Raw genomic sequence first — 14,306 nt, forward strand, 5'->3', positions numbered from 1 at the left:
GCTGGTTGGACATTTTATTCTTTATCTTTTCATTTTAAAGCTTTTTGGTTAGTCTATTTTTTGCCCCAACTGTTATCCATTGTTTCAGGCAGCCATGCTCTTAAAACACTTGCCAGTAATTGTTTTCAACATATGTCCTCCACCCTTCCAGGAAAGGCTTTTAGCACTGGGCAACTGATAAAGCCAAGCCTTTCAAGTAGGGTTTTCCAGGGAACTACCAGACAGGTCAAATAATGACAATTCTTTTGGAATAAAGTCTGCTGTGCTCCCTTCATACTGGGAATGTGGGCTGTTATTTTCAAGGCTACAGCTGAGCTGGGAATGTGGTATGGGACTAGGTAAAATTAAAACACCATAATACTCACTGTTCTTACTGAGATTCCACCTTTTTCTTGCATAAATTCTCCCCAGATTACTGTAAGGCATTGGTTAACTTCCAGAGTTATGAAAATATTGATTCTGACCATTTTTGCCAGTTTTTTCCATTGCTTTTATGAAGGGACACATTATCAAAGTACTTACTCTACCACTTTTATTCCAGATTTCCATTTGAAGAGTTAGAGAACCTGTTGTTGAAGGAAATCAAAATGTCCCGACCCACGGGATATTCAACGCAGACCCTGGAGGGGGGAGTGGGAATGGGATGGAACAAGAGATGCGAGAAATTGAGACAAGAAAGTATTCTGATCAAGTCTCGTTTATTGATTCTTAGGTTACATCTTATATAGGAGAAGGCAGGCATGCTGCAAAGGGTCTGGAATGTAAAGATATGATAATATCTTGAGGAGAGACAAAGACAGGACATTCAAAGTAAAGGTTGCCACCCAGAATGTTTATGGTTAAACAGTTTCTAGAGAAGGATAAAAGGTCACTTGCAAATTAACTTGCATAGCCAGGAGCAATCAGTTTCAGGCATAAAGATTTCGAGGCAGTTATGTAAAGCATGGCCATCTGAGCAGATTGTCAAGGAGAAGCGGTCTCACAAGAAGGGGTGTGGAGCTTCAGGCCCCCAACAAAATCTAAGTGTGTAATCATAATCAGCAGAGACACAACTCTGACTACAAACAGAATTCTTTCTCCTTTTATGTTGCCAAGAATGCATTAGCTCCTTACAGCCACAATTTCATGAGCACTGCCATTTCAAAAGAATGTTTGCAGCTTTGTAACTAAAGACTACATTTTCACAACACAGAGAACAGTTTTCTCCATAGTTGAATTAATATCTTCGCTTGTACTGGCACTAAAGATTTTAGTATGAGCTTAGCATGCTTGTTTACTGTTTGTTTTGTTTCTGAATCAATTTTTTATTTCCTCAGAACATATGAGAGTTTTCTTACAAAGTGATATGGAGATGGAACAAGACCTTTTATTGCCCAGCACTGAGCTAGGGCTAAGTGGACTGAGAGATAGCTGTCCTTGTTTTGATGAGTGCTGCATACTGGAGGTGACAGATTGCCTTCCTCCCACCCCCAGCTCCAGATGGGCATAGGAAGACAGTGGTGGTGCTGGCTAAAGCTGAACCTGGTCTGTGGCTCAGGTTGGCTGAGCAGTGACTACAGAAAATAGGTATGGACCATTCAAACACCACCTGTGCTGGCTGCTGCCTCAGTTGTCACAGGGGATGATGGGCTCTGAGTCTTTTGGGGCTTCCTCTTCCTTCTTCCTAGTTTTAAAAGCTCTTCCTCAGCTTTAATTGGCAAGGCTGAGAATAAATTAATTAATCCTATGATGTTCAGTGATGGAGATCTTATTTGTCCTCCGTAACTGGCTCACCCCTCCTGTTCTTCAGGGAGGCAGGGCTGGATAACAAAGGGCTTAAGCTTCAAGTCAGGAAGACCTGGGTTCAAATCCCAGCTGTATTGCTTTTACATTTATGACCCTAGGCATATCTGAGCTCAGTGTTCCCATATGTAAAAAGGGGATAATGTGCCTCCTTTGCAAAAATGCATTGAGGAGTAATTAAGATAGAGATGCAGTGATGGTGGTGGAGGTATTCTGAGTGATGTTGTCTTCTTATACCAGTTAATTCTCCAACACCATCTGGGTATCTAACAATTCTGAAACCAGATTCTGAACTAGATACCCAGAGTCTGACAAGTTAAAGGGCTTAGTCCCACAAGAGTGCTCCCCCTTCAGACACCAGTTGCAATTCCTGGGTCACCCGTATTTCTGACCAACTCCCTGTAAATTGAGGGTTTCTGTGATCTTCTCCTCAAGTTCAATAATTTGCTAGAACAACTCACAGAACTCAGAAGAACACTTTACTAACATTTGCTGGTTTATTATAAAGGCTACAAGTGAACAGATGGAGAGGTAGACAGGAGGAGGTCTGGAAGGGTCCTACATGCAGCTTATGTCTCTGTGGAGTTGGAATACGCCACCCTCTCAGCATGAGGATGTGTTCACCAGCCTGGAAGCTGTGAATTTCATCGCTCAAGAGTTTTTATAATCCAATCTCCAGTCCTCCTAACCTCTCCAGAGAGGGGTACTGGAGGGACGGGGGAATGGAAGCCTGAATTTTCCCACCCTCTATTCACATCTTTCTGATGGCCAGGCTACCACCCCACATCCTGAAGCTACCTGAGGATCCCACCCTGAGTAACCTTATTAGCATAAACACAGGTGGGATGAAAAGGGGCTCATTATTAATAACAAAAGACACTCCTATCACTCAGGAAACTCCAAGGGTTCTAGGAACTCTGTACTAGGAAGCAGGAAAAAAGATCAAATATATTTTTTATCATTGCACATCATCATCATTTCCGAGGGAGACACTCCATCATTGCTTTATTGGATGAAAATGTCTGTTGTATGTGCCCAGGGTACGTCTTTGACAATTGCATCATCACCACCACATGGCACAGGGGTGCCTGAAAGCGTGCCAGAACCAAGTGCAGAGCAGGGAATCCCAGCGCCTCCTGAGGACTGGAGAGGGAGCAGGCACACCCCTTCTGTGGGCTCACCCCACCGTGGTGCCATCTGGCTTCCTGCTGCTGCCTCTCTCTGCCTGACTCTAGTTCACATCCACCCTGACTCTATCCTCTCTAACTTGCACTGAAAGTTCCCCAAGGAGGGCATGTGAACCGAAGCTGGTTTCTAGGTTCCTAGGCTGGCATCTTCCTCTCCTGTGGTGTTCCCAGTCTTTCTCATTTAGACTAGCCATTCTGGGTCTTCCTACATAGTGCTCTTTCAGGAATTTAGTGCATCCCGTGGCCTAAGAGTCAGGCACCTGTGTGATTCATTGTCCTGACTGGTAGAGCGCAGGGGTCCCTGAGGTCTCCTCCCTGACTACTGCCACCATCTGGAGACTTAAGGAAATGACAAATCCTGGTCCTACAACCTGTGAGGGTTTGGAGCCCTTCCTAGGATTTGGACAAATCCCAGACAGTTAACTCCTCCTGTTGCAAGTGCCATGAGTACTGCCTTTATTTGCCCCACACCAAAGTTGAGCCTGAAGCTCAGCCTCTTCACCAGCAGTCACCAAACATTCCCCAAGGGCAGCAGCTTTACTGAAGGATGGAGGGGTCATGGGAGGGCACATCTCACACCCTCAGCCTCCTGCTGCTCCTGCTTCACTTCACCCTCTCCTCTTCCCTCCCCCTTCCACAGCAACAAACTGACTCTTCCTCTTGTCCCAAGCAGAGCAAGTCCTCCCCCACCCGGACCTGCTGATGTCTCACCTTCTACCCTAAGTACTCTTCAAGGCATCGTGTCAAACCAAGTTTCCTTCCTGAGAGGGAAAAAGCATGCGTCCTCCCTGGCTTGCCCACCCAGTAGGTGCTGGTGACTTCCTGCTGCTCACCCGTGCTTGCTGCTTCTCTTGGCCACTCCTAGTACAGCCCAAGCCTTTTCTAACCCCCCCACCCCTAACTACTGTCCCTTTCCTGTCTTTCTCCCATAGCAAGACCCTCCCCGCCCCATCCTCAGAGGACTCTGCCACCTGTTTTTAGGCCTTTCAAGCTCATTGTCCTTGATACATACAGCAGATAATATCTTCATGCAGGTCAGGGCTAGGGTCAGACCCACGATTCTTCATTCCTGACCTGCAGCTATGACTCCTTCCTTCTGAAGAAAGCATACCAGAAGCAAGTGAGGGGAAGTGTTATCATAGACATCGTTCAGTCTACTCTAAAATGCCCCGTGTGTCATCCGTATGTGTATATATAGGGGATGGGTGGCAAAGCTCCTCAGAACTGACCCCACACGACACTTGAGAATTCTCAACTTAGGCCAGCAGGCACACAATGAGCCTGTAACTGGAATGCCTTCCTCCTTCCCCGGCATGATTCATGCCTGCTGCAGGTTCAAAGAGCTGTGTGTTCAGAGCTGTCTGGATGATCATTAAAGGACTTGTACCTCCAAAGAAGGGAGGAATCCCTGATATAGCACTTGCTGCTTAAAGAGAAAATGGAGTCATGAGTGGGTTTTCCTAGGTAGACAGTATTCGGTGGCCCAGTGGTGCTAGGCCAGTACTCAGGGGTAGCGGTGTAGGTTCAGCAGTGGGCACTGGGTGGAAATCATGCCAGCCTGAGGCATGAGCAGTTAGTTCCTAGTTTCGGAGTGAGCTGGCAGAGAAAGCAGAGGCTGCATTACCAGCTGGAGGCCAGCACAGAGCCAGGGGCTCGCCCAGGGTCAGCGCAGGGAGTGGCAGGTCCCACAGCCTCGGTGTCAGGGGAGGTGGACCAGGCACTATGCCACACCCCTCAGAGGCCAGGTGTCTCCACAGGTCCACGACCGCCTGGATCGCTACTGCTGTGGCTTCGAGCCTGAGCCCTCAGACCCGTGTGTGCAAGAGAGGCTCCGAGAGAAATGCCGGAACCCGGCCGAGCTGCGGCTGGTCCACATCCTGGTACGTCTCCTCCACTTTGTCCCCTTGTCTCCCTAGACCAGGGCCTTCCTGTTTCCTTCTGAAGATGCTGTTAGTGAGTTTCAGAGATTATTGACACTGGAGTTTCCCAATCTTGTTCTTTTTAACAGCAGAATCCTTTGCTTGAGTAATATTTTCAGGAAGCCATAATAAATAAAACTGACAAAGTAAAGCCCTCTTTTCACTGTCTCCACTGCTCCCAAGAGGCCCCAGGGAACCCCTAGGACTCCTGGAAGCAGAGTTTGAGAACTGTGTGTCTAGTCAACGTCCATACTGTGCTAGTAAATGTGGAAATTGTGGCCCTCAGGTGGGGGTGGGGCAGGGAAGGGAATTTCCAAGGTCACAAGGCTGGTTGGGGGCAGCACTAGGGCAGGAACTCAAGACCCTGATGGCCCACAGGCTGGTGCTGATCAGAGGAACACTGTGCTGCCTCCTGTCAAAACTAGAGCTGAATTAATAAACAAACAAACAATAAAGAAAAGAGAGAGAAAGAAAGAAGCAATGATCACAATAATACGCTGAACTTTTAGAAAGAGAGAACAGAACTGTGACTACTAGAAGTGGAAAGGGCGGGGAAAGGTGGGGGCTCACGAGAAATTGGTTAACGGACACAGAATGATTGTGTATTGTAATGATGAATAAACTAACTACCCTGATTTGACCATCACATATTGTACACAACCACTGATAGTAAACTTTGTACCCCACAAATATGTATAATCAATTATGCTTCAATTTTAAAAAAAACCAAAAAACAAAACTAGAGCCCAGGTGAGAAGCAATGTGCCAAGGCCCTCAGAGAGGGGCTGGCGTGGTGGAGTAGCCACTGCTCGGCACAGGAAGCAAGGTGCTCCCCTGGGAAAGGCTTCTCTATCTTCTGCGGTGAGGTCTAGTGTCCTCGCAGAGTCGCCTTGGCCACTTGCTTTTGGAGGGTAGCTGTCAGCACGGTGCCCGGAGCTGAGCTTCAGGCAGGCCGCACCACCTGGAGGCCAGGGCTGCCTAGTGGTGGGTGGTAGGAATTTTCTGTCCCCTCCTCCCAGAGCGACTTTTCCTTCTTCTGGTCAAAGGCAAATGTCCCCGAGAGACGTAAGGCTTTTATATTCATCATTTCTCCGTGGTGGGCAGCCCTTTCACGGATCCTTCAGGACAGCTGTTTTTGGAAATAGGAGTCACGAGGCTTGGAGAAAAATTTGATCCCTGATAGGTAGAGGTGGGTGAGGAGAACGTAAGGCTTTTATATTCATCATTTCTCCGTGGTGGGCAGCCCTTTCACGGATCCTTCAGGACAGCTGTTTTTGGAGATAGGAGTCACGAGGCTTGGAGAAAAATTTGATCCCTGATAGGTAGAGGTGGGTGAGGAGAAAGAAGAGGCAGAGAGAGGAGAAGCTGGGGTCCAGGAGACAGAAGTTCATCAAATAAGCCTATGACCTGGGGGGATGATGGGACATGGCCACGGAATTTTGGAGAACAGGTGGGAATGGAATGTGTGCATGGATGGGAATGGGCGCCAGAAGAGGCGGCCTCCCGTTCCCAAGCACACCATGTGTACTGAAGAGTTCTCTGTGGCTAATTTTAGTTTTGAAAATGTTTAGGAGATGCTACGCTCTTCTCCTGTGGAACTAGAATATGGTCAGTGCTTTCTGAGGATAAAGGACATCGTTGTGTGTTCTAGGTGATGCTCAGGGGAATGCCCGGGTCACAGGGGCACAAAGGGGTGAGCGTGCGTGTGCGTGTGCATGTGCGTGTGATACATCATGAAGCTGATAGCCCTGATGAGTAGACTACCACTGCACCTGCCAATTCCCACCCATGCTCTCCACCCTTCAGCCACCCAAACAGGAATCAGTCCTTCTGCCTGGCAATTTAATAAGTGGTGCTCTGGCTTAGCCCTATGGGTCCAGGCTTGAGCCAGCCCAGCTACTTATTATCTGTGTGATCTTTTACAAATTGCTTAACTTCTTTGTGCCTCTGTTTCTGTACAAAGGGACTAATATGAGTGCCCCCTCCTAAGGCTGCTGAGGGGATAAACTGAGATGATCCCTGTAGGCACTTAGCACAGTGCCTGGCCAGCACAGACTAAGTGCTCAGAGGTGGGGGCCATTTGGGAAAGCAGCAGGGTCGACTGTGACACTGACAGCTAAGGGCCCCCAGCCCCTTAACCCTGACAGAGCCCTTAGGTGCCAGCTATGCTGTGCCCTTACCTCCTCTTTGTCCATCTTCTTCCCCTGAGGTCCGGAGCAGCGATCCATCTCATCTGGTCTACATCGATAACGCCGGCAACCTTCAGCACCCTGAGGACAAGCTGAACTTTCGGCTGCTAGAGGGCATAGATAGGTGAGGGTTAAAAGGGTTGGGTGGAGGTCCACAGGACTGAGGCTTGATGGCCCTGCTGTGGACTGTGGGACCTAGAACTGTGGCTCCTGAGAAGTCCACAGTCCATCAGAGAAAAACTTTGGATCTCAGCTTCAGAAGGAGGTAGTGAGCCCTGGAAAAGCTGAGAGGGGACACAGTTGGCAGGGCCTACCCCTAATACCCACAGGTCTCCTGTCCCTGCAGAACGCCAGCTGCCCTGATGGGGTGTGGGAAGGCTATCCCCTTCCCTTGCCCTGGTGGAGAGTTCACCTGGGAAGCCTGCCATTCCCTGCTAGCTCCTGGCAGGCAGCTCAGGCTTCCTAGGCTCTTTCTGGCCCTGTATTTGCCAAGCATAGCCCAGGATAGCAGAGTTGGTTCATCTCTCTAAGATGTTTCTTCTCTGTGGGATGGGACCCATCAAAAAGCTCTATCCCCTGCTTTCACAGCAGAGCAGGTCATAGGATCCTCTCATAACAAGAGAGCGGGCACAGGACTGGGGATTCCTCAGGCCAACATTGCTAGGGTTCCCCAACTGTGCACTTTCTGATCATCTGGTCTCACCTTTCACTGGAACTCACTTTTGCTTTTTCTTCTGTTATGGGGCCCTGGGGACTTTGCTCCAGGTTTCCTGAGTCTGCCGTGAAGGTTCTTGCATCAGGGTGTCTACAGAACTTGCTGCTCAAGTCACTGCAGATGGACCAGGTGTTCTGGGAAAACCAAGGCAGGGGCCAGAAGCTGAAGCAGGTCCTCCAGACCCTGGAGCGGCGAGGACAGGTCCTGCTGGGACACATCCGGAAGCACAACCTCACACTCTTCAGGGACGAGTACTCATGAGCCCTGCCAGGCAGGGCCCTTGCCTTGCTGGTGGGCTACCTGACAGCACAACTCTGAATGGAGGAGCTCCATCCTGATGGCCACCTTTTCTTGGGCTCACTCATCTTGAGGATACATGGGAAAAGCCAGAACCCAGAGGGGCATATGGATGTTACGGGATGTTTCATTTGCCTGGGCTGGTGGAGGTGGTGTTGGGTTTTCAATTTCACTGCGTTCCTTTCTGCCTTCGGGCTCTGGCTATTTACTCCCTTGCACCAATAAATACATTCCAGAATACTATAAAATTGTGCATCTCACATGCATATGTAGAGCTGGACAACTCTGTGAATGTGTGTGGAGGCATGTAAGTATGTGTGGCATGTGTGCACACCGGCACGTAATACACGAGACAAAACTAATAAAGGATCCTCACAGAATTGTACTTGTGGCCCAAAACTGCTCTGGCTGCAAGTAGACTCAGGTCTAAGAAATGAAACATTAAGCATTTGTCCTTACAGGCTTTAAATTTTCAATTCTTACTCCATTATGTTTTTTGGTTTAAAAATTACAAAAGTTCCCTAAAATCAAATTCATAAATAATAGAAGCATATAAGACAAAAAGTGAAAGTTCCAGAAACTCCCTAGAGATGTGTACATGTGTATGTTAGTCACACTCACACTACATGCAAATTAAAAAATAATAAAAGTGGGATCATCCTTTGTCAACTATTTTTACGTTACTATATTCTATATCAGCCATCTGAATTGACCTAATTTTTATTGATAATTAAATGAAATTCCAAGGCAGAAATGTTTCAGCTGTTCCCACAATAATGAACATCTAAGTGGCTCCAGTTTTTCACCAGTTACAAATAATGCTGCCATGAACATCACTGCAAGGCATGCAAGTATTTCTGCCAGCTAGATTCCTGTAAGTGAATTTCTGGGTCAAAGGGTATGAGTACTCTTTTTTTAAGGAAAACTGCCACATTGCTCCCTGAAACGGTGGTGTTAATTTACCCTTCTACCAAGAGGGTAGGGGACTGACTGTTTCCCTATGCCCTTACCAACACTTGGTATTCTCACTTTTTTGTTTTTTATCTATCTAATAGGGAAACCTATTTTAAAAAATGCATTTGCTTAATCACTACTGAAGTTATCTTTCCACTTATTCATTTGTGTTTTCTTTTCTGTGAGTTGTCTTTTTCTTCTAAGATGTTTCTTCTTTCCTTGTTAATTTGTTAGAGATCTTTTAATCCAATTAGTGTGATCAATCTTTTCTCTGCTAGACACGTTGCAAATGTTTTCTTCCAGTCTGTCATTTGTCTCTTGACTTTGTTTATGGTATCTATTGCCAAGCATAAAATTTTAATTTTCATGTAGTCAAATTGCTTATCTTTCCCTTTCAGTCTTCTGAGTTTCATGCCTTCTTAGGAAGTCTGATGCTACGTCAATATTGTTGAAATAGTCTCCTGTTTTACTCTAGTATTTATACAGTATTTCTTTTATATTCACTCTAAATCCATATAAAATTCATATTTGAGAATGGGTAGTCAGTTGTTCCAACATCATTATTCAATTGTCCACTCCTTTCTACTGATCTGAAATTATACTCTTATCATATACTAAATTCCATTTGTTCATTCGTGAACTCTGTTCAGTTCCATTGACTTTTGTTTTTTTCAGTTCCTGCAATAATATGACACTGTTTTAATAAAAGTTCCCATTTCTGTTTTTTTTTTTTTTTTTTTTTCAGCAAGGAGAGAGGAATACAAAGAAACAGTTCATTGTCAAAGCAGAGTTGGGGCTCTCACATCACAATGAGACTCATTCTACTTTGTGACTTAATCAGCCCCCTTGAAAAAAGAAGAGCTAATAGTGTCTCACCACTAAGACCCACAATGTCTGCAGCATCAGCCCAATAAGGTGAGGACTTGGTCAATGACTGTGAGTTTCGCTATTTTTTGTCCCCCTCTTCCAACTCAGGACTAACCAGAGGAAGCCAAATATGCTCCCCTAGCCAATCCCATAGGATGCCTCGCTTCTAGTAGGCCTGCCCACAGCCTCCCCATGCCAGCAGCCTCCAATCAGGGCAAACCCGCTGCCCTCCCTTTTCTCCACTACAGAGCTTTCCCACTCCTCTGCTTGAGTTAATCTCAGCCAAATACAAGTGATGGTGCTGACTCCTTTGCTATAGGAAGCTCTGAACAGCCTCTGCTTGTTCTCAATAGGTGATCTTTGTTGATTTTCACACCCCTAGGCTGTGAGGATTAAACAAAGGTAAATGGTAATCCAAGTGAAAGCAGCAGGTCTGATGCCCTACAGGACAGGCAAACTGAGTCACACCCTCAGAGGGGATTTCCTTTACTTGAAGTAGATCTGGGCAGCAACCTGGGAAAGGAGGGGAAATTTGCCTGGCAGGTGGGTTGGCTGGTGTGTGTGTGTGTGTGTGTGTGTGTGTGTGTAGTTGCTCTCTGAAAACACCAAGCCTGTCAGTGAGCAAGGCCCCAGCTTCTTCCAAGCCGTTTGTGTCCTGATGTGAACAGGTCTGCTCAGCACAGAAAGGGAGACATGAACAGACACTGAGCAGCCCCTGCCAGCCTGCCCAATGCATGTCAACCACCTGTAGCACCATGGGACAGGGCCCAGCTCTCCCTCCTTACCCACCCAGCAAAGACACCATTTCCAGGTACTCCCCTCAACACTGGCTGCCTCTTCCTCCCCCTGGGGGACAGGCTCCCTGTGATAAGTGGTTTATATCAAAGCATTTAACTTCACCAGACATGAACAGACACTGAGCAGCCCCTGCCAGCCTGCCCAATGCATGTCAACCACCTGTAGCACCATAGGACAGGGCCCAGCTCTCCCTCCTTACCCACCCAGCAAAGACACCATTTCCAGGTACTCCCCTCAACACTGGCTGCCTCTACCTCCCCCTGGGGGACAGGCTCCCTGTGATAAGTGGTTTATATCAAAGCATTTAACTTCACCATAACCCAGGGGTCAGTGTGATGGTTATCTCCATTTTACAGACGAGGCACAGAGGACGCCCAGCTGGTAGGGTAGGTCTTCAAACCCATCCACCAAAAGATGCTCCCATTGCCCTCCCCAGCCACCCTGACAGCGCCTCTCCTGGTGGTCCCTTTGGATTCAGAGCCGACAAGGAGGCAGGGCCCATTCCCTGGATGGTAGCAGCCAGCTGCCACTCCAGCCAAGCACATTCACATGCACTGGGCTCTTTGCCTGGTAAGTCTGCTCAGTCTATTAACCGTGTTACCAGTACACCTGAAACTTCATCCACCTTTTATTCCTTTCAAAAAAGCCTCCGCCTCAGGTTTGCCGCCTGCCCTGTGCCTGCCCCAGCCATTACCTCTGGAATGAGAACAATGTGCCCACCTAAGCCAACAGCGGGCAGTGAATCAGGACATCCTTGTCAACCCAAGAAGAGGCTGTGGGGGTGGGAGCTGCTGTGGGGTGGAAGTGGGGGCTGTGCTCAGCTTCAGGCAAATTGGACTTAAGAAAGAGGCCAGGTGAGGGGCTCAGCCAAGGGAATCTCAATTGCCAGCCTCTGTGCTGCCAACTGGCCTCACCCAAAGCCCCTTCTTCCTGAGCCCCCAAAGGGCCGTTCCAAGGAAAATGATAAGAGCTTTCAAGCTGGAGGGGCTGATGCAATAGTAACACAGTTTCACAACCCTCTAGATGCAGTTCCAACAATCCTCAAAGCTCTGAAAATCAAAAACTTTTTAGTATGTTTGGTGCCAAAATTCACGTCCCACTCAGTGTGAATATTCTTACAATTCACTGCAGAATAACCAATGTGTCTGGTTACCGGATATAACCGCAGACCCTGCAGAGGGTCTTGCATATTACACGGTATCTGTGTGCACACATTACCTTTCTTGGTCTGAAAAATTCAGAATTCTGAATCACATCTGGCCCCCAGGGTTTAGGTATGGGATTCTGGACCTGTAATAACTAACGCCAAGGGTTTTACACAGATTATCTCATGAATGCCTTACAAAACCCATTTTATTATCTTTACCCTACAGATGAGGAACCATAGCCAAGAGGGGGATGACTTGCCTGAGGCCACATAGACAGGAGTGGCAGAGTCCACCTGTGGACCCAATGGACACCTAGCCCCGATACTGGACGAATTCCCCAGGGACTCCTGAGATCCTTGACTTCAGAAGTGTCCAAGGTGGATGGCAGTCCTAGTCCCAGGGAGGCGCTAAGCATGGTGCCTCTTGGGGACACAGCCACATCAACTTGTGAAAGGCTCTGTGGTCCTGAGGCCACAGCCCTGTTCAGTGCAGCACTTCCTAAACTTATATTGTCAAGATCTCTCTGTTTGTGGTCTTTTTGTTGTTGTTATAACATTTATTGATGTTCCTCAAGATGCACTTTGGGACTGCCTGACTTGGCTCAAACCCTTCTGTCCTGCAGACAAGGATCCTGAGGTCCAGGGACAGGAAGTCCCAGCCAAGAACACAGGTGATGGCTCTTCCCAGGAGGGATGTTGGTGATGCTCCTCCTCCTGAGGACAGCCCATACCCTGAGCAGGAGCTCGGATGTGGAGCCCCTGAGTGAGGGTCACAAAGCCTGGAGATTAGAAGGAAGCCAAGCAGCCCCTCTGCCCATTCATGAGGCCAGTGGGATGTGAGGAGCAGGTTCATGTGCCTCAGTGGCCTGAAGTTGACTGCTCTCTGTCATCCTGTAGACCAGAGCTGGACAGACACTACCAGCTATGGGGGAAGTATTACATGCACTGCCTGTCCTCCTTCTGCCCCACCTCCAGGCACTCTAGGCCTGAAAGGCACAAGAAAGGTTGTGGTTGATCCAGAGAGTGTGCCAGTGGCCGAGAGAGGCAGTCGGAAGAGACGGGCAGACATGCCCACCTACCACGAAGTGTCTGCATGACGGGCTGCATCCAGGCTGGAGTGGCAGCCCCTCCTGGGAGGACCTGGTCTCTGCCTTGTTCTCTGATTCCTGTAGTGTGCCATTTGCATCCTTGCAGCCCCGAGCAGCCTCCTCAGTGCTGGGACTCTGGGCTACCCCTGCTCACTTCCCAGACATCGACTCTGCACCTGCTGCTCTTTTTGAGAGCCCAGGAGGACTCTGAAAACCATCAGCCTGTGGCTGTAGCTGCAAACTTGAGCCCACATCAGAATCATCTTGGGATCTTGATAAAACACACATTGCTGGGCCCCACCCCAGAGATTCTCAGTAGGTCGGGGGTGTGGCCTGAGAATCTATATTTCTAACAAATTCCAGGTGCTGCTGGTCTAGGGACAACATTTTCCAAGCCTTTGCTGTTAAGGAAAAGGTGGAGCTCTGGGGTTGTGTAAACATCCAGGCTATTTGGAAATTGGGATGGAATAGTTCTACAACGTATTTCAGAATTAAGCAAACAGCCTGTTCTGGCAAAACCTGAATTATACCTCCAGAAAAGGAGAGTTTGGAGACTGACAGAACTAAGTGGACTATGGAGGGAGAGGAGATTTAACTCAGCTTTGAATCTAAAGGAAGAACTCTCTTGGCAAAGAAGCCAGTCATTGGCTTTGCTTTTCTCAAGGGCAGGACAAATACCTGAGGTCCACGTGAGAGGAAATGTGTCAGGGGTGTATTCATTTCCTTGGGCTGCTGTAACAAGTTACCTACTGGGTGGCAACAACAGAAATGTATTCTCTTACAATTCTGGAGACCAGTCCAAAATTAAGGTGTCAGCAGGTTCCGCTGCCACCTGGCGTCCAGGGAGAATCTGTTCCTTGCCTCTTCTAGCGTGGGGTGGCTGCTTGGTGTTCCTTGGTGTTCTTCTGTTGGTGACTGCATGACTCCAATCCCTGCCACTTCCTCACCCTTCTTTTCCTCTCCCCTTCACTGGAGTCAGGCCTGCAGCAGGGTCTCCCTGGCAATAAAAGACTAAAATTCCTCTCAGGACAAGGCTGATCTTGGATTAACTTTCTAGCTCTGTTCCCATGGAAGCCAGACAACCCAATTAGTTGAATGTCAGGTGTGGTATTAGGCAAAACTGCTGATGGAAAAAATGACCACTGAGTGATAAACTATACCTGGACTGGAAGGACTATGAATAAGCTAAAATAGCTGGTAGGAGACCATAGCCTTAGGCTTCCCTAAGTGCAGTAACTCTTAAAACTGGGCATGTCACTTGGAGGACCCTGGGAACTATGGTTGCAGGTTGTTGAAAAGATACTGGCTCCTATGGGGCCAAGGAGGCCCCACAACTACCCGTGTGGATCGTCTCCTTACCCCG

Source organism: Galeopterus variegatus, unplaced genomic scaffold (genome assembly GCF_000696425.1).
Source record: "Galeopterus variegatus unplaced genomic scaffold, G_variegatus-3.0.2 Scaffold9328, whole genome shotgun sequence".
Lineage (NCBI taxonomy): Eukaryota > Metazoa > Chordata > Mammalia > Dermoptera > Cynocephalidae > Galeopterus > Galeopterus variegatus.